The 25,141-nt window shown below is 43.8% G+C and overlaps 1 long non-coding RNA gene across 1 annotated transcript in view; it reads left to right on the plus strand.

The window, feature by feature from the left end:
- LOC129137322 (uncharacterized) overlaps window positions 1-16,154 on the plus strand; it is a 323,240-nt gene extending 307,086 nt beyond the window's left edge. The window contains exon 8 of the long non-coding RNA XR_010152318.1: window positions 13,833-16,154. This is a non-coding gene — a long non-coding RNA (uncharacterized LOC129137322). The remainder of the gene's footprint in view (window positions 1-13,832) is intronic.
- Window positions 16,155-25,141: the final 8,987 nt, after the last annotated feature.

Here is a 25,141-nt window from a genome sequence, read left to right on the forward strand (position 1 = left end):
GGTTTCCCCCATGCTGTTCTCATGACAGTGAATGAGTTTTCATGAGAGCTAATGGTTTGAAAGTGTGGCACTTCCTTATTCTCTTGGTCTATTTCCTGCCGCCTTGTGAAGAAAGTCCTTGCTTCTCTTTTGCTTATGCCATGATTGTAAGTTTCCTGAGGCTTCCCAAGCCATGTGGAACTGTGAGTCAAGCAAACCTGTTTCCTTTCTAAATTACCTAGTCTAGGGTGTTTATTTATAGCAGTGTGAAAATGGAATAATACAGCGTGGTTCAAGGTTAAGGAGGGAAAACTGTTTTGAATGAGTTACGCTTCATTTTACTCTTTTTGCTTGACTCATAGTAAGAAACTGTTCAAAGACAGCACCCATGACAATGAGATCCTTAACTGAGTGTCCTGTTTTTATTTTTGTTTATTTACTTATTTATTTTTCAGACAGGGTCTCACTGTATCACCCAGGCTGGAGTGCAGTGGTGCAATCATAGCTCACTGCAGCCTCTACATCCAGGGCTCAGGCAAACTTCCCACCTCAGCCTCCCATGTAGCTGGGTCCACAGGCATGTGCCACTATGCCCGGCTAGACTTTTGATTATTTTGTAGAGATGGGGCCTTGCTATGTTGCCCAGGCTGGTCAACATAAACAGACCCCAGGCTCTACAAAATCTCCTGGGCTCAAGTGACCCTCCTGCCTTAGCCTCCCAAAGTGCTGAGATTATAGGTGTCAGCCACTGTCCCAAGTCCCAATTTTTAAATATATATTTTCTCTTTTTTCCCTTTTTCTCCTTGCTTACTTTATGTTTAGCTTCTTGAAAATAAAATGGTAACCTTTGCTCTCTTTCCTTCCACCAGGTGCTCCCTTGCACAATGTCATTTTATCTAATTATATGTTTGTTTAGATGTTCCAGGGACTGAGTCTTAAAATAATCCAGGCCCAAGGTATGGAATTATTCCCCACCAGGCAATTACCTCAAGGCTGCAGTTAATTTACAACTTGATTGTGCCTAACATGGTGCCAGCCCATTCATCATGTGGGGCAATAACTCAAGATAAGTCATCGGAGCAAGTCATGTAGACCAGCACCTCCTCAGGCCTCCTGCATGTCCCCCATACCCAGCTCCCCTTTTTAAGTTCTTGCATTCTGTCCAAAATTCTAAATGATTTCTTTAAGGCATGAAGACTTGGCCATTTCCCTACTGCTAGTTCTGTATTAAAGTCACTTTCCTCTCACCACATTTCATCCTTGTTATTTGACTTTGCGAGAGGTGAGCAGCCAAACCTGTGTTTGGTTACACTTAGCACAAAGATAAAGAAGGAAGCCAATCCCAACGAGCCTCATATCCTTCTAATCTGATCTCTGACTCTTGAAGAGGATTTTGTGTCTAGATTTTCTTCTGCAGGCCACCTTGACTTGTGGGAGCTTAGTAGAAAGGATGACCTTCCTAGAGGTGGGTTTTATTCCTACCCCTATGATGGGCAGTCACTGTAGATCCCTTAGGCAACCAGAGGTTGTCCCTTTACTAACCATCCTTTTATTTACCTCTAGCTGAACTTTCTGCTTTCCTCTCCGGCCAGCAAACACTTCACCATTGGGGGTACTCACTGATATGCTTTATTTTCCAGAGGATTTCATTTCTTCTCCATTTGAGGCTGATGCCCCTCCCAAGGTCAAAACCTTATACTTTAATCCTTTGAATACATTCTTATCTACTTTCTTCCAGACCTGATGATTTTCAGCTTTTTGCTACTTCTAATCTTGCTCATGCAATCTCAGGTCCTTTGCTACATACAGTGGGGCTTGGAAGAGCTATATTGGGAGGATACAGAATCCCTGATAGGGAGAGGAACCAAAGAGGTATTACAAAAGAATTCCCCCCTCCCCAGGCCATCTGAATGCAACTCCAGGTGTCCCAGAAGTTAAAGGAGCAATGTTCAATATACACACGGTCCACAATACTCAGGCAGGAGCCTCTTGCCGACAGGGCAAACAAACTGTGGGAAATTAATACTCCACACTATCTGCAGGCCAGCTCAGACATGTCATCCTCTCATTTAGCTATAGAACCTGCTCTTCTCTGTTTATTGTTTTGAAAGTTTAGGGTTCAGATTCTAAGAAGATATGCCTTTAAAAATTCTTCAGAACAGGTCCATGAAAAATCTGAGCAGATCGTATCACTGAGGATCAGGGTCGGCAAAGATACCATGTGCAGTAAATGTCCTGGGTAGGATTCATTCATTCACTTCTTCACTCATTCATTGGTTTGTTCGTTTATGTGGCAAATACTCCCCAAGTCCCTGCTGTATGGCAGGCATCATTCTCATTCTAGGAACTTGTGATCTAGTGGTAAAATTATTACCTGGTGTAATGCCTCATGACATAGCTGAATTTCTACCCTGCCCTAATTCTGTTTAAGAAACAGGATACCTGTGATTAAAAAGTTCCCTTTGTAACCAGACCAACTGAGACTGATTAGTTGACTGAATGACCTGAAAAAGACCTCAGACTTCATTATAATCTCATTTCCATGCTAAATGACACTCCCACCAGCGCCATGACAGTGGATAATTGCCACAATGACTGGAAGAAGCCGTAAAAGGAGAAAAAAGAAGGCAGCACCCCAGTTTCAGGAAGTTCACCACCCATTTCCAGAAAAGACATGAATATTCCTTCCCTCACTTTTAAGTCCAACGTCTTCATCAGAAAACTGTATACTCTGAGTCCCTCACTCCTCACTAGTCAAGAAGTTGATTTGTGAACCAAGCTCCTGCTTCTTTTATTTTTATTTTTTATTTTTGAGATGGAGTCTCGCTCTGTCACCAGGCTGGAGTGCAGTGGCGCAATCTTGGCTCACTGCAAGCTCTGCCTCCTGGATTCAGGTGATTCTCCGGCCTCAGCCTCCCAAGTAGCTGGGACTACAGGCGCCTGCCACCACACCCAGCTAATTTTTGTATTTTTAGTAGAGACGGGGTTTTACCATGTTAGCCAGGATGGTCTCCATCTCTTGACCTCGTGATCCACCCACGTTGGCCTCCCAAAGTGCTGGGATTACAGGCGTGAGCCACTGCGCCGGGCCCAAGCTCCTGCGTCTTAATTCCATGGCCATTGAGTAATGCCTGCACTGCTTGACCCTCACTTTCAGTTTTGTGTATTGTCTTCATGGCGCCAAACAGGGAAAGACCCAATTTTGGGGGAAAGAATGGCTTTGTCAGTAACAAAATCAGGCTAGTCTAGTCTCTAGTCAAATCAAATGGAGGAGACAGGTAATACAATATGCTGTTTCTCCTTTTATTTTTTACTTTTCAATGATCTACATACTTATAAAAATATGGAAATAAATTATTGTGGTTTATTGATAACCAGTGGGGATACCTTCCACACAGGCAACACTGTGGGGAGCTGTGTGGTGCCTATGTCTGGTGACTCTTCTATAAATGATTCTGCTCATCACTGCCTTTCGAGAAGGAATGGTCTCACACCCACTGGGAATCTGTAGCTGGAGTACTTTGCTAATAAAACAACCAAATAACAGATAATTGTCCAGCAGTTTTCCCCACATGAATCAGAGAAACTGGAAGCTTTCAAGGCAATGGCAGAATCTTTGCTTGTAGATCCACCCAATGTGTCAGCTTGTTTGAAAGCAAAGAAAATATCTTATTTATTTCCCCTAAGGTGCTAAAAAAAAAAAAGGGAAAGAATTGCTTGAACATTTAAACAAGGAACTTTCAAGATGAGTTATAAATGCTTTATGAGCTTTTATAGTTGGGAAATTCTTAATAATAAGCTACAATCTCTTGACTTCTTTATTTGATTCAAAAAATCTTTACTTAGCTGGGTGTGGTGGCTCATGCCTGTAATCCCAGCACTTTGAGAGGCTGAGGTGGGTGAATCGCTTGAGCCCAAAAGTTTGAGACCATTCTGGGCAACATCGTAAGACCTCATCTTTACTAAAAATTTTTAAAAAGTAGCCAGATGTGATGGTGCGCACCTGTGATCTCAGCTACTTGGGAGGCTAAAGTGGGAGGATCACTTGAGTCTGGGAGGTCGAGGCTGCAGTGCACTGTGATTGTACCACTGCAGTTCAGCCTGGGCAACAGAGAGAGACCTTATCTCAAAAAAAAAAAATCTATTTAGTCATAGCTTATTATTAGCCTTGCATAGTGTTGGGCATATAGTAGGCCCTAAGTAAATTTTTTTTGAATAGGTCACTGTGACAGATTCTGAAGCTGTAAGACACTGCCATCAGCCTTAAGGAAATAATAACTTAGGATGGAAGATAGTCATGGAACAGCTAACTCTAATGCAATAACGGCTGATATTTATTGAGCTCAGACTGTATTCCAGGCACCATGCTAAATGCTTTATGCATAGTACCTCATTTACTTTTCACAAAAATCTTATGAAGTAGGGACTAGTGTTTTAGGAATGAGGACACAAATGCTGAGAGAGGTTTAAACAGCCACGATGTAGCTGTAAAATTAACCCAGACCTTTATGATTCAAATGTCCACGTGCTGGGTACCCAGTTGTATGGGCTCTCCTGTTGCACCTGTCACCTCCCAGCTATGAATGGCATCTTCAGGGAGTAGGACAGAGAGGGTAGTTTGTTGTCTTGGCACACGGGTTTAGAAAGCATTCATAGGAAAAGTGCAATTTCACTTGGCTGCTTGAAAATTCCCAGAGGGGGGTGAGCTGGGTAATTCAGCAAGCCATGTATTGAGATTTTTAAAACATGGGAAAGTGGACACCGTATTACATGATTTTGCTGCTAGTCTGGTTTTGACCTGGTGATCCCATCCTGGTAACTGTAAGTTCATCCATCTAACTGGGCTTCCTCAATCTCTGGGTTCAGAGGATAATTTGTCACCCTTTCAGCCCCTCTTCCCTGATTAGTGGCCAAGACTGTGTCCCTGACATCAAAATTTCTTACTTATCTAGATGTTGAGGTGTGTCCTTGTTACGGTCTCACCAATGCACCACAATGTAGCAGTCTCTCATTGTGAGGTATCACCCGGAGTTCTTTGTCTCACAACCAAGAGAATTAAGGAGCATGGACACAAAGGGCAAGGTTGGGGTGAAAGTTTAATAAGTGAAAGAAGAAAGCTCTCCACTGTGGAGAGGGGACCTGGAAGAGGGTTGCATTTTTACAGTTGAATGCAAAGGCTTTTATAAGAAACCAATGAGGGCTGGGCATCTCATTTGTATAAGGTGCAAATTTCTGGTAGCTCCACCCTGTCCCCCTAGTGTGCATGCGGGTCTTTAGCTTGAGTTACTCCATATTGCTTTGTTCTCCTTACTGCATATGTGTAAGGGAATGGAATTTTCCATTGTGGGCATGTATGGGCAAGTCACCTGTGTAGCCTTTCTTACCTGTGCAGCTGTGGGCATGTCTTAAGCAAACCCTTCTGTGCAAGTTCCCTTATCTGTGCCTGCAGGTTGTTCTTTTGTTTGGAAGAATTCAACCAAGGACCCATCCTAACTGCCCGCCTGACCAGTTTCTTTCTTTCTCCTCTCTCACCCTGCTCTGACCCTCCCTAGTCCATTTCTACCAGCAGGGAAAGGATGCTCCCTGCTCTGGTCATTTTGACTTTCCTATATCCATTTTTACTTCATGCTGGGCGTGGATGGCTTTGGACAAAACTCCCATTTCAGTCACTGATATACCCATACTGGAAGACATGCCCAGTCAACTAGGCTTCCTCTCAGAGTCTGCAGCCGACTCCACTCTGCAATCCCATCATTGTGGACACCGGCCCAGTGGCTCCATCAAGTCCCAGCTAATGGTCTTTTCATTTCCTCTCTATCATGCACACAACACCGCTTCAAGCACTAATAGCTACAGCACTGCCCTTGGACCTGAGCAAGAAGGATTGTGGTGGTTCGAGGGCCCTGTCATGGTTCTCTGGCTGCACATCATCCTCCCTTTCCCAGGATGAAGAGTTGTAATGCCAAGGGAACATACATACTTGGGGACTCTTCTAGACCATAATCTGCTCATGAGAATTCTGCAATTTCTTATCCACATAGCCCCATGATCAATCAGTTTCAGCCCTGCAAAAACTTCTTCCTGTGTCTGACTTCTGGAGAGCGGACTATGCTGGTGTGTTCCTTCCTAGGCCTGATGGCTGGTAAAAGGTGCAGTTGTTTGAAGGGTGAGTGCGGATGGAGCTTGGACATGCAAGCCAGGGTATCCACATGCTTCTATGTGAGGCTGTTGTGTGGGACAGAGCTGGAGGTGGGCCAAGGGCTGAGAGTTGGCTTTCCCCATGCCCGGATCAAGTCTGATAATTCTACCTGAGGACTTGGCCTTCTAGGCTGTTATGAAGGTATATGTTGAGAGGAAAACATTTCCTCTACCAACTTAGGTTTAATGATCGAGGACCTGCCAATTAACTCACAGTAGACAAATTAACAGGAGAGAAGAAAAATTTATTTACATGTGCAGGCAAGAGTACTCAGTGATGAGTAATTCACTGAATAGCCAGAGGTAAACGTTTTATACCAACTTAACAAAAGAAGGGAAAGAGTGTGGCTTGGGGCTTAGGTAGGAAAGTATAAAGGGTTCTATTGGGATTTTTGTTGCTAATGGCAGCTGAATTTGCACTTCCCAGTGCTAAAGATTAGTCTTCTCCCAAACAGGAAACTCCCTTGGAGGTGGGTAAAGAGCAGTTTTATTTTTGGGAGGCTCTGCTCAAGTTCAGATAATTTTTCTGTGGCTGCTTTTTATTCAGATGTTTTCAGCTTAAGGTAATTTTTTTACTACTTTGGTGGGCTGTTAATTCTTTCATATATTTATCAAGGAAGGAGACTAGAATATATTTTATTTAATAGTCAATAGCTTGATTTTCATTTTATAACTATTTGGACACATAGTATATGGGCCTCTATTTTTATTCTTGCTCTATGTCTTGAAAATGTTAGAGGTGGGCTTGGTGATTACATGGTTATCTTTCATGAATGGAATCCAAGTCTTGCTAATTTTATTTTCTACCAGGGAGGAGCATTTCATGGTGTGTGTCTTGACAACATGACAATGCTAGTCCTGGGCACTGCCACAAGAAGCCAGGTGGTACCAAGGCACCAGTTGTTAGATATTGGTGCATTCTGTCATTTGAAGGTTGAAAAATCCTGGATGATTTTCTGTGTACATCCAGGAGCTACCGTTTGGTAGCTCATGGGACAGGGAAAAGATTTACTGCCTTGTGTATACAGAAAGGACCACATATCAAATGAGCAGGGACATCTCCCTCTCAAAGATCATCCCCTCCCACACAATACCACAAATCCCTACCATATATTAGGCATTATAGTGTTATGCCCAGACCGTTAGTTCCCCAAAAAAGACCACCAGAGTCCAGAGTCAAAGCCAAGCAGCAAGGATCTTTACTACAAGTTCGAACCTGGTCCCTCCATTCCACAGCATACAAGAGGGCCCTGAACAATGCGAGTGTTTGCTTTTTATAGCCTGAAAGTTACAGGGGAACAAAGGAATTCTTTTGGTTCCCGCTCTTTCAGTAAAACTTTGAATGGCTGTCCCCTTATCGGAGACTTTCCTGGTGGTGTTTGTACTGGGCTCAGGAAGTTTGAGAGATATATGGCGATATGTGGTGGGATGGGAGGATGGGATGTGTTTGTACTGGGCTTGTTTGTTTTGAGCCCGGGGCTGAGGAATGTGCCCGGCTCTTTTCAATAGTAAGCTAAGCACCTTCCTACATAAATCATATCTCATGTTTATGGAATATTATTGGGCAACATATCATTCTCTCTTTTGAGTTAGGAATTCAGCAAGACTTGTTTCACAAGATACAGATCACAAAGACCCCACTGATAAAACAGGATGAGGTAAAGAAGCTGGCCAAACCTGTCTCACATGTCCATGTGAGGAGACCACCAAACAGGCTTTGTGTGAGCAACATGGCTGTTTATTTCACCTGGGGGCAGGTGAGCTGAGTCCAAAAAGAGAGTCAGCAAAGGGTGGTGGATTATCATTAGTTCTTATAGATTTTGGGATAGGCGGTGGAGTTAGGAGCAATGTTTTGCGGGCAGGGGGTGGATCTCACAAAGTACATTCTCAACGGTGGGGAGAATTACAAAGAACCTTCTTAAGGGTGGGGGAGATTACAAAGTACATTGATCAGTTAGGGTGGTGCAGAAACAAATTACAATGGTGGAATATCATCAGTTAAGGCTATTTTCACTTCTTTTGTGGATCTGCAGTTGCTTCAGGCCATCTGGATGTATATGTGCAGGTCACAGGGGATATGATCACTTACCTTGGGCTCAGAGGCCTGACAAAACCCACCAAAAACCAAGATGGTGACAGAAACAACCTCTGATCATCTTCACTTCTGATTATATGCTAATGATAATGGATTAGCATGTTAAAAGGCACTCCCACCAGCACCAAGATAGTTTACAAATGCCATAGCAATGTCTGGAAGTTACCTTACATGGTCTGAAATGGGGAGGAACCCTCAGTCCTGGGAACTCCCTGCTCCTTTCCTGGAAAACTCATGAATAGTCCACTCCTTGTGTAGCATACAATCAAGAAATAACCATAAGGAGAGTCAGTTAAGCCGCCCATGCTGCTACTCTGCCTATGGGTTAGCCGCCCTTTTATTCCTTTACTTTTTAATAAGTGTGCTTTCACTTTACTCTGTGGTTCACTCTTGAATTCTTTCCTGAATGAAGCCAAGAACCCTTAATGGTCTCCTGGACTGGGCCCCAATTTTGGGGTTTGTCCTGCCAACATTTTCTCCCTCAACCTCTTGGAAATAGCTTATATATAGGTCATATACCCTTATCACTTTGCTTTTGCTAAAAGATATTGTATTAGTTATATGTTGCTATATAACAAATTACCCCAAATCTAGTAGTTTTGAACAAGAGTATTTGTTATTGTATTTTATTTTTTAGAGATAGGGTCTCACTCTGTCACCCAGGCTGGAGTGCAGTGGCATAATCATAGCTCACTGCAGTCTGGAACTCCTGAGCTCAGGAAATCCTCCTGCTTGAGCTTCCCTAGTAGTTAGGGCTACAGGTGTACACCACCATGCCTGGCTAATTAAAAAAGACTTTTTTTTTTTTTTTTTTTTTTTTTTTTGGAGATAGGATCTCACTATGTTGACCAGGCTGGTCTTGAATTCCTGCCCTCAAGTGATCCTCTTGCCTCAGCCTCCCAAAGCATTGGAATTACAGGTGTGACCCACTGCATCCAGCCACATCAGCATTTAGAATAGAGAAAATGTGGTATATATACACAGTGGAATACTATACAGCCTTAAAAAACAAGGAAATCCTATCATTTGTGACAACACAGTTGAACATAAAGGATATTATGTTAAGTGAAATCATCAGACACAGAAAGACAAATACTGGCTGGGTGCAGTGGCTCATGCCTATAATCCCAGCACTTTGGGAGGCTGAGGTGGGCAGATCACTTGAGGCCAGGAGTTCAAGACCAGCCTGGCCAACATGGTGAAACCTCATCTCTACAAAAATACAAAAATTAGCTGGGCATGGAAGCACATGCCCGTAATCCCAGCTACTCAGGAGGTTGAGGCAGGAGAATCGCTTGAACCTGGAAGGTGGAGGTTGCAGTGAGCCACGATGGCACCACTGCACTCCAGCCTGGGTGACAGGGCGAGTCTCCATCTCAAAAAAAAAAAGAAGACAAATACTGCATGATGTCACTTATATGTCAAAACCCACAGAAGCAGAGAGTGAAATAATGGTTACTGGAGGCTGGGGTGAGGGGAAATTAGAGAGATGTTGGTTGAAGGACATAAAATTTCAATTAGATAGGTGGAATACGTTCAAAAGATATACATCATAGTGACTATAGCTAATAACAATATATTGTATACTTGAAAATGGCTGAGAGTAGATTTTAAGTGTTCTCACTACAAAACTGGTAAGTATATGAGATAATGCATATTTAAAATTGTTTGATTTAGCCAATCCACATTGTGTATATATATATATATATATATATATATATATATATATATATATCACAATGTCATGTTGTATACTCTAAATAAATACAATTTTAACCTGCGAATTTAAAAAATCATAAAAAACAGGCTGGGCATAGTGGCTCATGCCTGTAATCCCAGCACTTTGGGAGGCCGAGGCGGGTGGATCACGAGGTCAGGAGAAAAGAGACCATCCTGGCTAACACAGTGAAACCCCGTCTCTACTAAAAATACAACAAAATTAGCCGGGCATGGTGGTGGGCTCCTGTAGTCCCAGCTACTCAGGAAGCTGAGTCAGGAGAATGGCGTGAGCCTGAGAAGCGGAGCTTGCAGTGAGTCGAGATGACGCAACTGCACTCCAGCCTGGGCGGCAGAGCAAGACTCTGTCTCAAAAAACAAACAAACAAACAAAAAAACCATAAAAAAACAAAAATCATAACAAAAAACACAATAGCGTTTATGATCTTACAATTTCTGCGGATAAAGAATCTGGGTGTGGCTCAGCTGGGTCCTTTCACCAGGAGACAATGAAGGTGTTAGCCAGGGCTGCAGTTCCCACAGGGTTTGGCTGGTGGAGGGTCCTCTTCTGAGCCCACCCACACTGTTGCTGGTGGGATTCACTTCACTTCTTCATTGGCTATTGGACTGAGGGCCTCTGCTCTTCATGGGCTGTTGGCTGGAAACTGCCCTCAGTTATCATTTAAATTCTAAACTAAATTTATCCCAAAATTAGCTTCTTCCAAACCCAGGAATAAGTAAGGGCAGTTTGGAGGTTAAGGGCAGGATGGGAGTTGGTTAGACCAGATCTCTTTCACTGTCATCATTTTCTCACTGTTTTAATTTTTTATTTATTTTATTTATTTATTTGTTTATTTCGAGATGGAGTCTTGCTCTGTCGCCCAGGCTGGAGTGCAGTGGCGCGATCTCGGCTCACTGCAATCTCCGCCTCCCGGGTTCAAGCGATTCTCCTGCCTCAGCCTCTGGAGTAGCTGGGACTACTGACGCCCACCACTACACCTGGCTAATTTTTGTATTTTTAGTAGAGACGGGGTTTCACCATGTTGGCCAGGTTGGTCTTGAACTCCTGACCTCAGGTGATCTGCCTACCTCAGCCTTCTAAAGTGCTGGGATTACAGGCATGAGCCACCACGCCTAGGATCACTGTTATAATTTTTGCAAAGGTGGTTTCACTCTTACCAGGTATATGGCCCTGAGCAAATGATTTGTCTATTCTGAGCCTTTGTTTTCTTGTGTGTAAAATGATCATAAGACAAATCCTTTACTCACAGCATTGTTAAGAGGAATACATGGGTTCATGTATGCAAAGATGGAAGCACGGTGCCTAACATGTAATAAATGGTTCACCAATATTAGCTGTTATCATCATGACTATCAAGAAGTTCTCCCTGATTACCTAAAATGCCACAGATATATATTGATAGCTGCTATTCATTGGAGTAAACAGTTCACCTCATTCATATATTTTATTTTATTTTTAGGTGTTTAATATCCCTGACTTACAAATAACACAACTCTCTAAGCCCTAGGGGGGCTAAGAATTTGCATAATATCATATCACCATTCAGCAACAAAGCCAGGATTCAAACCCAGGTTTCTGGTTCTAGCTCTCATTGCTTTCAGCTTCACGGACCTGCCTTCACCGCTTTCTATGGGTGTGAAGTAGCTCAAGCCTTCAGCACCACCGGCCTGATACCCGCTTATATAAAACATCTCATTTTCTTAACTTGGGGAGCACGGTTAGCCCAAGCAGAGGTTTCTCTTCATCCAGGATTCCCAGGACACCAGGACAACTGAAACTTTTAAAATTTGTACTATTCCTTAATTTTCCTTTTTAAATTCTAACACTGCACACTGAAAAAGCCAGGCCTCTCTTTGGAGGTCCACATAACCCTCAGTGAGAGCATGTGAGAGATTGGAAGCATGGGTTTGCAGTCAAATTCTCTGGGTCTCCCGCAGCCTGGCCAGCGTTTCATCACCTACAGCCTTGGGACTGCATGTCTGAGGCTGAATCATGGGAGAGGGAGAGGGCTGGGTATAAATTCCCCCACTCCCTGTCAGTGATGCTGGGCCTCCGGGGGCACTGTAGAGATGTAGTTCATTAAGGAATTACCTCGGTGTTAATGTCTTCCACTGAGAAGTGCTATTCTGCCGGGGCCTCCTAAGGGGTAGCTGAAAGTGTTTCATTTCTATTCATTCTATTCTCTGGATGCCTCCATTTAATGAGGTCTTTACTTTTGCCTTTAAAGACTGCTCTCACCCCTGTGGAGTCTAGCTGTTAGCTGGAATTTGAATACAGAAGGGAGTCAGGACAGAACAAGGAAAAAGCCCTGAAGGTCAACCCCCCACACACTTAGAAGGAGCTGGCTGTCTCTGGCTCCCCATCTCTGGCCAGTCCCACTTCTGCCTTTCATGACAATCCAAATTTGGTGTCTCAGAGGCTTCCCACTTACTGGTTGTACCTGTCCCAGTTCCAGGGCAGACTTCCTCCGGGGCAAGGAGTTTATTAATAGTCTCCACCCTATGGGACCAGTGGAGATCAGATGCATTCACATTTTCAGAAAATAGAGCCCACATGACAGCTGGGCCTCTGGCTGCCTCCCTTGTCCCTGCAACTTCCCCAGCTCTCTTGCTGGCAGTCAGACACCAGTTACTGAACTCAGAGCTGTGGGAGACCCCTGGATGCTCACATAATCTCAAAGGCAGCACTTTTGAAATGTGGGGCTGTATGGCAGGTGCACCTGACAACAATAACTTAAGCATACCCTGAGAATGACCCTATGGTCTAAGAAAATGTGTGTTTGGGGTCCCAAGCTAAGGAATCCAGGAGTGGTCAATCTGGAGAATCACTCTTTATGCATGAAGGACATCGGAACCCCCTGGTCCATTCCTTGCAATGCAGGTCTTGCAGGGGACAAAGGCCCTGTGTTTTCCATTAAATGGAGGTTGCTAGGTGGAGGGTACTAGGGGGAGGGTGCTAAGTGAAGATTGCTGTAATCACCCAGTGGGTTCACCTTGCCCGTTGCATCGACAGAACCAATTTATGAAGACAGGGGAATTGCGATGGAGAAAGAGTAATGCATGCAGAGCCGGCTGTGTGGGAGACTGGAGTTTTATTATTACTCAAATCGGTCTCCCTGAGGATTCAGGAATCAGAGTTTTTAAAGATAATTTGGTGGGTAGGGGCTCGGGAAGTGGGAGTGCAGATTGGTCAGATTGGAGATGGAATCATAGGGGGTTGAAGTGAGGTTTTCTTGCTGTCTTCCATTCCTTGGTGGGATGGCAGAACTGGTTGAGCCAGATTACTGGTCTGGAAGGTGTCAGCGGATCCATCGAGTGCAGGGTCTGCAAAATATCTCAAACACTGACCTTAGGTTTTACAATAGTGATGTTATCCCCAGGAGCAATTTGGGGAGGTTCAGACTCTCAGAGCTACAGGCTGCACGACCCCTAAACTGTAATTTCTAATCTTGTAACGAATTTGTTAGTCCTGCATAGGCAGACTGGTCCCCAGGCAAGGAGGCCTTTTTGGGAAAGGGCTGTTATCAATTTTGTTTCAGAGTCAAACCATGAACGGAGTTCCTTCCCAAAGTTTGTTCAGCCTATGCCCAGGAATGAACAAGGACAGCTTAAAGGTTATAAGCAAAATGGAGTTGGTTAGGTCTGATTTCTTTCACTGTTAGAATTTCCTTAGTTATAATTTTGCAAAGGCAGTTTCATGGCTAAATAAACTGAATGCTTTTTACAAACGGCAGTGGTTTTCTTTCCAGCCCACTGTTCCTGGACTGCCCTGTCTGTAACTCTCTAATAAACTCTATGTCTCTGTCTCCTTTGCACATTTTAGGTCTCTTCTTCAGTTTCTTGGACACAGTGTTGGAGTCAACAGGGATGTGGCACAACAGGGACTTCACCCAATGCAGATTCCATTTGAGAAACTGGGCCTCCAGCTTGTTCTACCAGTCATGTGCTGGTCCTCCCAGGGCCCTGCTCTGTGCCCCCAACCCAGCTCTAGCCTCAAACTCCACCTGGGCCTAACTGTCTAGAGTGCTAGGATACCCTTCAATCCTCAGCAACTGGGTCAACAGGGAGGAGAAGGAAGTGAAGAGCAGGCATGATGGAAGACAGAACACTACCATGAAGTTAGGCTGACCCCTTGTCCATCTACAAAAGAGTGACAAACTCAGGTGTGGGTAAACCTATCAGGAGCCGTTTAGGAGTTAATGCAGAAAGCCAGGCAGGCATTGGCATCAGAGGTCTTGGAGAAAGACTTTTTCTTAACATCACTTTTTTTTTTTTTTTTTTTTTTGATACAGAGTCTTGCTCTGTTGCCCAGGCTGGAGTGCAATGGCGTGATCTTGGCTCACTGCAACCTCTGCCTCCCTGGCTCAAGTGATTCTCCTGCCTCAGCCTCCCGAGTAGCTGGGACTACAGGCACATGCAAGCATGCCTGACTAATTTTTTTTTTTTGTATTTTTAGTAGAAACAGGGTTTCACCACGTTGATCAGGCTGGTCTCGAACCTCAAATTATCCTGCCTGCCTCAGGATCCCAAAGTTAATGCTACTTCTCAATACCGCTATCATCTAATGCTAAATACATGGCTCTTCATTCTGTCTTCATTCTGGCATTACCCAGGAAGCTTTTGAGATTTCAGAAGTCTGGTCCCCACACCCAGAGACTGGGAATTAATTGGTCTGGAGTAGGGCCTGGGCACTAGCATTTTTGAAAAACTCCCCAGGTAATTCTTTTTTGTTTTTCTTTTTGAGACAGAGTCTTACTATATTGCCCAGGCTGGAGTGCAGTGGCATGATCTCAGCCCACTGCAGCCTTGACCTCCCGGGCTCAAGCAATCCTCTCACCTGTTTGAAATGCTTGTTCCCCGGTGCCATAAAGAAATAGCACTTGAACATAAATTTAATTTATTTAGTAAGGCCATTTTTACTTCCTGCAGAAAGGGTACACTCGCCAGCAGTTTCGCCACGAGAATACACCGAACAAAGGAGACAGGGTCATTTGCAACCTGATGCGTCCGCCCTACTGCTATGTCTGGTTTCCGTTGGCTGGAACGGGACCTTACATTCTGTATCTGTCCGACTGGCTAGCAACTTAGGACTTTTTAAAAGAGGCAAAGGTAGAGGAGAACAAAGGAAGGAGGAGGTAACTTGTGGAATGCTGAGAAAGGTAAAAGCACTTTTAAATAAGGAAGAGGAGCAGGCTATGACCTAATGCTTGCTTGGACCAGTATAAGCATGCCAGGGCAAATATTTAGGTGCCCAGGTTTTTGAATAAATTTTGCTTCTAAGAGAAGTTACCATTTATTCCTAATTAGACGGGGAGGGAAGTCTTTGAAGAGGAACCTCTACTTTACTTTTTACACACCTCAGCCTCCTGAGTGGCTGGGACTATGCATGTGCACCACCACACTCAGTTAATTTTTAAATATTTTTGTAGACATGAGATTTCACCATGTTGCCCAGGCTGCTCTCGAACTCCTGGGCTCAAGTGATCTGCCCTCCTGGGCCTCCCAAAGTGCTGGGATTTCAGGTGTGAGCCACTGCGCCCAGCTCCCCAGGTAATTCTAATGGATAAGTACTGACGGTTGTGGAAACTACTGGCCTAATGAAAGTAGGATTTAGGGTCAGCAGGACTGGGGGCTCTAGCTCTGGCAGAAAACTAGAATATGAGACAGGAAAAGAAAACACAAACCTCATCCCAGTAACTAGGCCATCCTAGATAAGTTTGGTGATTTCTTCCAGACCCATGGGTTATAGTCTATTTCAGATTTTCTTTTCCCACCAAGTGATAAGGCTGAGGTTCCTAGTGGATCTCTAGATAAGGGCACTGGTGATTTTCAAATGTTCCTCCTGCCTCAGCCTCCTGAGTAGCTGGGACTACAGGTGCGTACCACAATGCTGGGCTAATTTTTTATTTTATTTCTTGTAGTGATGGAATCTTACTATGTTGCCCAGGCTGCTCTTGAACTTGTGGGCTCAGGTGATTCTCCCCCTTCAGCCTCCCAAAATGCTAGGATTACAGGCATGAGCCACCATGTCAGAGGCGTGTGAACCAGAGCAACTCCATCTTAAATAGGAGCTGGGTAAAATGAAGCTGTTGGAGTAGCCATTCTTTTACTCCTTTACTTTCTTAATAAACTTGCTTTCACTTTGCACTGTGGACTCACCCTGAATTCTTTCTTGCGTGAGATCCAAGAACCCTCTCTCTGGGTCTGGATGGGGACCCTTTCCTGTAATAGTCGTGCCCGGTCCCTGGTAAGTTTTTGTTAAAGGGACTGGACTAAACTAAATTTAGGATTGAGAGATCCACTTGTCACACACGGATGAGTCAGGGCCTGGCATTTTGGTAACATCACTATTCCCAGTACAATTACATCCTTAATATTTTTCCCTGATATGAAACCCTTTCTGAAGTCTCTTTTAAATTGTTACAATAAGAGGAGGCTATAGACCTGGGATTCAGGGAAGATAAAATGAACCATTTAAGAGCCTTCTTCTTTTGAGGGAAATGGGCCAAGTACATTCTTTTTACAAAGTTAACCAGGAAAGAAAAGCATCTGAAGATAAACCCTTCACACGATGGTGATGCGAAGAGAGGGGATTGAGCCTGGAACGTGGCGTAGGAGGTAAGCCATGCTAATGGCCAAACAATGATCAATTAGTTTGTGGAGTTGAGCGACTATTGGGTTTGCTACCAACCGTATCCGAGTGAGAACTCTTCAGGGACACCGAATGGCTGTCAGTCCTCAGAATGAAGCTGTGTGAGGCTGCCGATGCCTTTGGCCGGTTTCGATGAGCAGATGTCGCCTGACTGTAGCTCAGCCTCATTTCCATACCAGCAGCTCATGCTCTGCCCCAGGCAATCTCTGAGCAAAGGCCTCTGCTTCCCCAGAGCTCACCAAGCCTTGGTTCCGGGTGAGAATGGATGGAGGCTGCAGGGGATGCTTCTAAAATTACTTTTTTTGGGGGGAAAGGAATAAACAAACTGCCGAATCCTACGCTTTTCTCATTGGTGACATGTTTTCCCTTACGGGCTTGCTTTTTGCTGGGACGGTATAAAGAATTGTATATTCATTCATGTAAAATACTTATCAAGTGCCTAATTTGGGTTTAGGATGTTTCTTTGGCATGACACACATGCTTCTTGCCTTCAGAGTGTGAGTCTAGTGGGAGACAGAATGTAATCAAGTATGGCAATAAATAAATAAATCCAGTTTCAGATAACCATAAGAGCTACAAAAATAATAATAATAATAATAATACATGGTGACCCAGGTACCAAGAAGAAGTCAGCACAAGCAACCAAAGAAAAATAGTTACATTGGACTTCATCAAAATTAGAATTTTCTGGCACAGTACAGTGGCTTACACCTGTAATCCCAGCACTCTGGGAGGCTGAGGTGGGAGGATCGGTTGAGGCCAGGAGTTTGAGACCAGCCTGGGTAACACAGTGAGACCCCCATCTTTTTTTAAAAAAATATATAATTTTTTTTTGTCTTGCCATAAAAGCGATGCAGTGGAAAAGACAATTTTTTTTTAAGTCCAGGAGTCTGGCTAGCTCTCCAAAGGAAATATACAAATGACCAATTAGCACATGAAAAGTTGTTCAACATCTTTAGCCATCAGTAAAACGTGATTTAAAACCAAAATAAGCTACCACTTCACACTTTCTAGCATAGCTATAATTAAAAAGACAGACGATAACAAGTGTGGACAAGGATGTGGAGAAATTGGACCCTTCATATTCCACTGGCAAGAATATAAAATGATGCAGCTTGATATGGTTTGGCTCTGTGTCCCCACCCAAATCTCACCTTGAATTGTAATAATCCCCATGGGTCCCTGGGAGGGACCTGGTGGGAGGTAATTGAATCATGGGGGTGGGATTTTCCCCCATGCTGTTCTGTGATAGTGATTAAGTCTCACGAGATCTGATGGTTTTGCAAAAGAGCAGTTCTCCTGCATGCACTCTCTTGCCTGCTGCCATGTAGGATGTCCCTTTGCTCTTCCATCATCTTCTGCCATCATTGTGAGGCCTCTCCAGCCATGTGGAACTCTGGGTTCATTAAACCTCCTTATTAATTAGCCAGTCCCAGGTATGTCTTTATTAGCAGCATGAGACTGGACTAATACACAGCTACTTTGGAAAACAGTCTGGCGGTCACCAAAACTTAAACAAAGCACTCCTGGGGCTGGGTGCGGTGGCTCATGCTGGTAATTCCAGCACTTTGGGAGGCTGAGGCAGGCAGATCACTTGAGGTCAGGAGTTGGAGATTAGCCTAGCTAACATGGTGAAACCCTGTCTCTACTGAAAACACAAAAATTAGCCAGGCATGGCAGTGGGTGCCTGTAATCCCAGCTACTCAGGAGGCTGAGGCAGTCGAATTGCTTGAACCCGGGAGGCGGAAGTTGCAGTGAGCTGAGATCATGCTACTGCACTCTAGCCTGGGCGACAGATCAAGGCTCCGTCTAAAGAAAAAAAAAAAAAGCACTCCCACATGACCCAGTAGGTCCACTCCCAGGTGTATACTCAAGAAAAATGAAAACACACGTCTGTACAAAAATTGTGTGTGAATATTCATAGCAGCACTGCTCATAGTAGTCAAAAATGGAAACAACGTGGATGTTCATCAACTGGTGAATGGATCAGTAAAACGTGGTCTATCCATACAATGGAACATTATTTAAATGGCAATAAAAAGTAATGAAGTGCTGATGTGTGCTATGCCATGGATGAATCTTGAAAACATATACCAAATGAAACAGGTCTCTTACAAAATATCACATATTGTATGACTCTCTTTATATGGAATGTCCAGAACAGGCAAAACTATAGAGACAGAAAGTAGATTAGGGGGTTGGGTACAGTGTCTCACGCCTGTAATCCCAGCACTTTGGGAGGCTGAGGAGGGCGAATCACCTGAGGTCGGGAGCTTGAGACCAGCCTGGCCAACATGGTAAAACCCTGTCTCTAGTAAAAATACAAATAAATAAATAAATAAATAATAAATAAATAAATAAAAATTAGCCAGACATGGTGGCACGCGCCTGTAGTCCCAGCCTGTAGTCCCAGTTTGAACCAAGGAGGTGGAGGTTGCAGTGAGCTGAGATCAGACCACTGCACTCCAGCCTGGGTGAGAGTGAGACTCCATCTCAAAAAAAAAAAAAACCCCAAAAAACGAAAACCAAACCAAAACAAAACAAAAACAAAAGAAAACTAGATTAGTGGCTGCCAATGGGTAGGGTGAGGGTGTGGGGAGGAAGGGAATGACTGCTAATGGGTATGGAGGTTTTTTGGTGTGTTGCGGTGATAACAATGTTCTCAAATAGATTGTGGTGACAGTTGCACAACTTTGTGAATATAGTAAAAAGCATTGCACTGTAGGCTTTAAATAGGTTAATTGTATTCATGTGAATTATAGCTCAATAAAGATGATAAAAGGAGGCAGAGGAGGAGGGATCTCCTCTTTCACCAGCTGTGGAAGCATTAAGGATTCTGTGCAGAGAGAACAGAGAATGCAACTTTCCTAGATTTTCTGTCTAATACTTTTTGATGTAATTAAAAAGAACCATGGGTTTGGGAGCCAGGCACATCAGAGTTCGAGAACCATTTCCACCATTGACCATGACTAACCTCCTTCAAAGTGATTTTTTAAGCCTTCTTTTATAAGATGTGATGTCACATTTGGATTCTGTTACATTCCTCCAGTGAATACTATTTGTAACTTGCGTTAACTTGATTAGGTGGGTAGCAGCTCAAATCTCAGTTTCAATATTCTATATTCAAATCAGCTGCTTGCAGTCTGTCTCATGCATGAATGGTTCAAACACCAGTCAGAGGCTTGGGCAGGGTTTGCACACAATTTAGGGTTCTTCTCTGGCTCTCATTTTTTGTTTTTTTTTTGAGATTCCCTTTTTATTCTTCAACACCCATAGTTGCCCAGTTTTTACATCCTTGTTACATAGGCCAAAAAGTAAGTGGGCTTTCTATAATTTTGGCTTCCTTACATTAAGACTGGAGTTTGTCATCAGGGCAAAATCCCACTAATGGAAAACTCAACTCATAAAGATTCCTTCTTTCCAAGTTTTGACTTCCCTCCAAAATCTCTTGCTTTTCTTCATGCTCCAGAGGTCTCAGGTGGTTGTTTTGGGGAGGATTGTGTCCAGAGCTTATAGCTGAGATTGGTAGGAGGATCAGTATGTTGAAAGGTTACTCTTCCACCCTGGAAGTGGAACCTTGCATTTAGCTATAGGTGGAAAGTGCATGGAACCCTTGGATAAGTCTGGCCCAATGTAGTCTTGAACAACAATTACTATATATATGTGACAGAGCAGGAGCATTGCCATCTTGGACAAGCACCACCATTCTAAAGTTCACCTTGGTCAAAAACTGCCTAAATCCAAAGTGCATCAGCCTAATGGCTAAGGTCAGCATGACCATAAACCACAAATGACATCTCTGACGAGAAACTTTCCAACATAATATAAGCTCCTCCCTGACCAGAGACATGCCAGCCCTGAGATAACCTGCCCTCCAACCAAAGACATTCCAACCCCACTTTAAACTTCTCCCCAACACAGAAACATTCCAAGCCTTTAATAAACTCTCTCACCAATAAATACTGTTAGTCTGTAAGGGAGAGTGCTCCTGACTGAAATCAGCCAGAAGCCCCTCTCAGGTTTATTCTCCAAAATAAACCTGTCTTTGTTGAGGAGCTTTTCGTGTTTCTTTCTTCTTTCTTTAACTCTTACAATATGTTTTTTCTTCTTCAACTTTTATTTTAAGTTCCAGGGTACATCTGCAGGATGTGCAAGTTTGTTACATAGGTAAACATGTACCACTGTGGTTTGCTGCACAGATCAACCCATCACTTATGTATTAAGCCCAGCATCCATTAGCTATTCTTCCTGATGATCTCCTTCCTCCCCTCCACCCCCCAACAGTCCCCAGAGTGTGTCATTCACCATCATGTGTCCATGTGTTCTCTCTATATGTTTTTAATTTTTAAAATGTTTGTGTAGAAACAGGGTCTCTCTATGTTGCCTAGGCTGGTCTCAAACTCCTGGCCTCAAGTGATCCTCCTGCCTCGGCCTCCCAAAGTGCTGGGATTACAGATGTAAGCCACCATTCCTGGCCCTAACAACAATCAGTGTTAATTATCCTAACCATAATAGTGTGTGAGATAAATATTATTACCATTGTTCCATTAAAGGATGAAGGCTCAGAGATGTTAAGCAATTTACATAGCACCTTATAGCTAGTAATTGGAATGTTATTAAATGAAGTAAGTATCAATTTGGAAATTTGGGTAAATATTTCCATTCCTATTCTTCCTGAAATTTTTTTTTTTTTTTGAGATGGAGTTTTGCTCTTCTGGCCCAGGCTGGAGTGCAGTTGTGTGATCTCAGCTCACTGCAACCTCCACTTCCCAGGTTCAAGTGATTCTCCTGCCTCAGCCTCCCGAGTAGCTGGGATTACAGGTGACCACCACCATACCCAGGTAATTTTTTGTATTTTTAATAGAGATGGGGTTTCACCATGTTGGCCAGGCTGATCTCAAACTCCTGACCTCAGGTGATCCACCCACCTCAGCCTCCCCAAATGCTGGGATTACAGGTATGAGCCACCTTGCCCAGCCTCTTCCTTGAATTTTGAGTGACCCTGCGTGTCCCTGAATATCTAATCCTCATTGATTTCTATCTGTAAATGGGGATTTATTATTGTGCTTCTGAACCCTTGTGGCTTCTTTTTAATTAGGATAAATGAACTTGAAGATGTTATTGAGGTGTGCAGCTCAGGTTCAGTTCAGAAGCAGATACAGTAGCTAACAATTACTATTTAAATGGGGATAAGAGTAGGACCCGCAGATCGCTCAAAATTTCTAATACATTGCCACAAAGACCCCCAGCTCCTCCCCTTTATTCTCTATGTAGCTTTAATAGGTAATTTTCCCTTTGAGTCTTAGTTTCTCCAACTGCAAATTGGGTTTAATAATTCCCAAATCCCCAAACTTGGAGAAAATCCAGGGAGAAAGCTGACTTTCACGTGTCTGACATTATAATTCACCAATGACAGGAAATAGATTTAAGTTGACAGAATTAGAATTAGTGGTCTCTATCTGCACTTCAAAGAGAGAGGAGACAAAATTCAATTGTGCAGGGGAGGTCAATAGTTTCTGTTTGCGTTCTCCCATGATGCAGTTTCCTTTTTCAGATGGCTGGGAGTGAGGCTTCCACCTGGCTGGGAGGCCAGTCGCCAGACAGCAAGCCACTGTGTACTCCTTCCTCCTTGCTGTCACATACCACCACTTCCTCTCTAGAGTGGCCTCAGGCTTTGGCAAATGGTTAGGCTGCTGACAAAGCTGCAGGTAGTTTCTGGGGAAGTGGCTTCTTATTATTATTTAAGGCTTCATTTTTATTTTATATTTTCTTATCCTTGTCCTGCCCCAGGGAAGGAAGAACCCTCACACACACAATGTGCTTGCAATGGACCAAGCCATAGAAAGTAGAATCTGTAATTCCCCAGTGTCTCTAGAGATGGACTTGAATAAACAGGATTCTTTGTGTATAATCATTTGGATGCACAAAAGATTATATCATGGAAATATGTCATGGAATTAAATCATGGAAATATCGACTCATCTAGGTTCTATTATCCCCATTTAACACATAAGGAAACTGAGTATCAGATGTTGTGACTTGTGCAAGGCCTCACAGCTTTTTTTTTTTTTTTTTATTTTTTTTTTATTTTTGAGATAGAGTCTCGCTCTGTTGCCCAGGCTGGAGTGCAGTGGTGTGATCTCGGCTCACTGCAAGCTCCGCCTCCCGAGTTCACGCCATTCTCCTGCCTCAGCCTCCCAAGTAGCTGGGACTACAGGCGCCCACCACCACGCCCGGCTAATTTTTTGTATTTTTAGTAGACACGGGGTTTCACCGTGTTAGCCAGGATGGTCTTGATCTCCTGACCTCATGATCCGCCCACCTCGGCCTCCCAAAGTGCTGGGATTACAGGCGTGAGCCACCACGCCCGGCCCAGCCTCACAGCTTTCTAGCACAGAGCCGTCACATGTTAACGTGACTTGGAAGGAGGAAGTGTCCTTAGATAATGATCATTTCTTCAGACCCTTCCTTTGGCTTTTACCTATGATTTCATAGCTACAGTCCAGATTAGTGACTTAATCTCATATTTTCTGGGAGATTTGGCCTTGGAGTTGTTTGTATGGGAACTTGGATGGTGAGAACCAAGTGTGTGCATCCATTTTTGTGTGTTTTATATGTGTCTGCAGGGCTATGCAAGAATAGACTTATCCTAAGCTATCAGTGTCAGGTCTATTTATGTTCACCATTGTATTGCTGGCATGTAGCTCCTTCTCCTACAATAACACAGCTGCCTCCTTCCCAGTACAATTTTGTCCCGTCTCCTGTATGCCCAAGAACCATACAAACAAGTAAAGATGTACGGCAGAATTTGCAGTCAGAGCCTTTTGAAATTCCAAGTGAATTCCCTCCAGCTGAAAATCCCAACCCCCAGACAGGCACACCTCTCCCTCTGCACTGTTCTGCTGCAGAAGGATTTGTCTGGGAAGGTCTCTGAGTCCACGTCTGTTTGATGACAGCTGTCCAAGTGTAAGAGGTATTATGCATTTGGAAAATGAGTTATTTGGCTGAGTTGATGGTGTGTGACCATGAGTGGCAGATGTCTGTTTTTGTGCTGGGCATTACACCCTCACTTCTTCTGGTTTCCAAGGCAGACATGTTGGAAAGAGATGGATGTGATGTAAACACCATTCCTCTTTGTAGGAAAGAATAACATTATTCTGAGTGTGATAAGTCCTGCCATGAGGGCCTCTGCACCCTAAAGATGGTCCCCATCTTCTGCCTTTCTGAAAGCCTTAATGGTTTATCTCCTTGACTTTTTCACCTGTGGAAGTCCAGAGGACCAGTGGGCACTGAAGGATACCCTTGCAAACAACATCTCTGAGCCCTTCATGTGGAGCCTGTCCAAAGCAGACATTTCCCTTCAGAGCTGCAGTATCTGCTCTAGCCCTGGTCTGATACAGGCAGAATGGTCTACCTGGTGGGTTATTTTGGATGAAGTTGTGTCAGAGGCATTTGAACCAGAGTGACTCCATCTTGAATAGGAGCTGGGTAAAATGAGGATGAGCTCTATTGGGCTGCATTCCCAGGAGGTTAGGCATTCTTAGTCAACAAGATATTTACAGTAAGGGGAACAAGTTTATTGTGTTTACCAAACAGACCCAGGTCTTAACAGACCAACATCTTAAGAACAAAAGCATTCTTAGTTTAATAATAAGTTTTGCTTTAAAAATAATAATATAGATTCTTGCAGAAGACAGTAGTTGCACAAAGATATCAATCCTTTGTCATAAGCCCTCGTAGTAGAACACATGCCATCCATGATTTTTTGCTTAGTCGTCTTATATATAAAGAAGCATTATATCTAAAGCAGCCATGTTCCTTCTTTTGCTTTCAGAAAGACTTGTTCTGTCTATGGACTGGAGCAGCTATTCTTTCATCTCCTTTCTTTCTTTTCTTTCTTTCCTTCCTTCCTTCCTTCCCTTCCTCCCCTCCCTTCCCCTCGCTTCCCCTCCCTTCCCCTCCCTTCCCCTCCCTTCCCCTCCCTTCCCCTCCCTTCCCCTCCCTTCCCTTCCCTTCCCTTCCCTTTCTTTCTTTCTTTTTCTCTTTCTTTCTTTCTTTCTTCTTTCTTTTTTTCTTTCTTTTTCTTTCTTTCTTTCTTCTCTCTTCCTTTCCTTCTTTCTCAGGGTCTCACTCTGTCACCTAGGCTGGAGTGTAGTGGTGTGAACACGGCTGACTGCAGCATTGGCTTCCTGAGCTCAGGCGATCCTCCTGCCTCAGCCTCCTGAGTAGCTGGGATGACACATGTGCATCCTCATGCCAGGTTAATTTGTTTTGCATTTTTGTAGAGATGGGGACTTGCTATGTTGCCCAGGTTGGTCCCAAATTCGTGGGCTAAAGGGATCCTCCCACCTTGGCCTCCCGAAGTGCTCCTCCCTTTTGGAATTCAGGAAAAGCTGACCAGCACTTAATATCCGCACAGACCTTAAGTCTGACAAGCTAAGAAACATTTATAATCGATTCTTTCTAAAGACTGCTATCTG

This window comes from Pan troglodytes, chromosome 18 (genome assembly GCF_028858775.2).
Source record: "Pan troglodytes isolate AG18354 chromosome 18, NHGRI_mPanTro3-v2.0_pri, whole genome shotgun sequence".
In the NCBI taxonomy this organism is placed as follows: Eukaryota; Metazoa; Chordata; class Mammalia; order Primates; family Hominidae; genus Pan; species Pan troglodytes.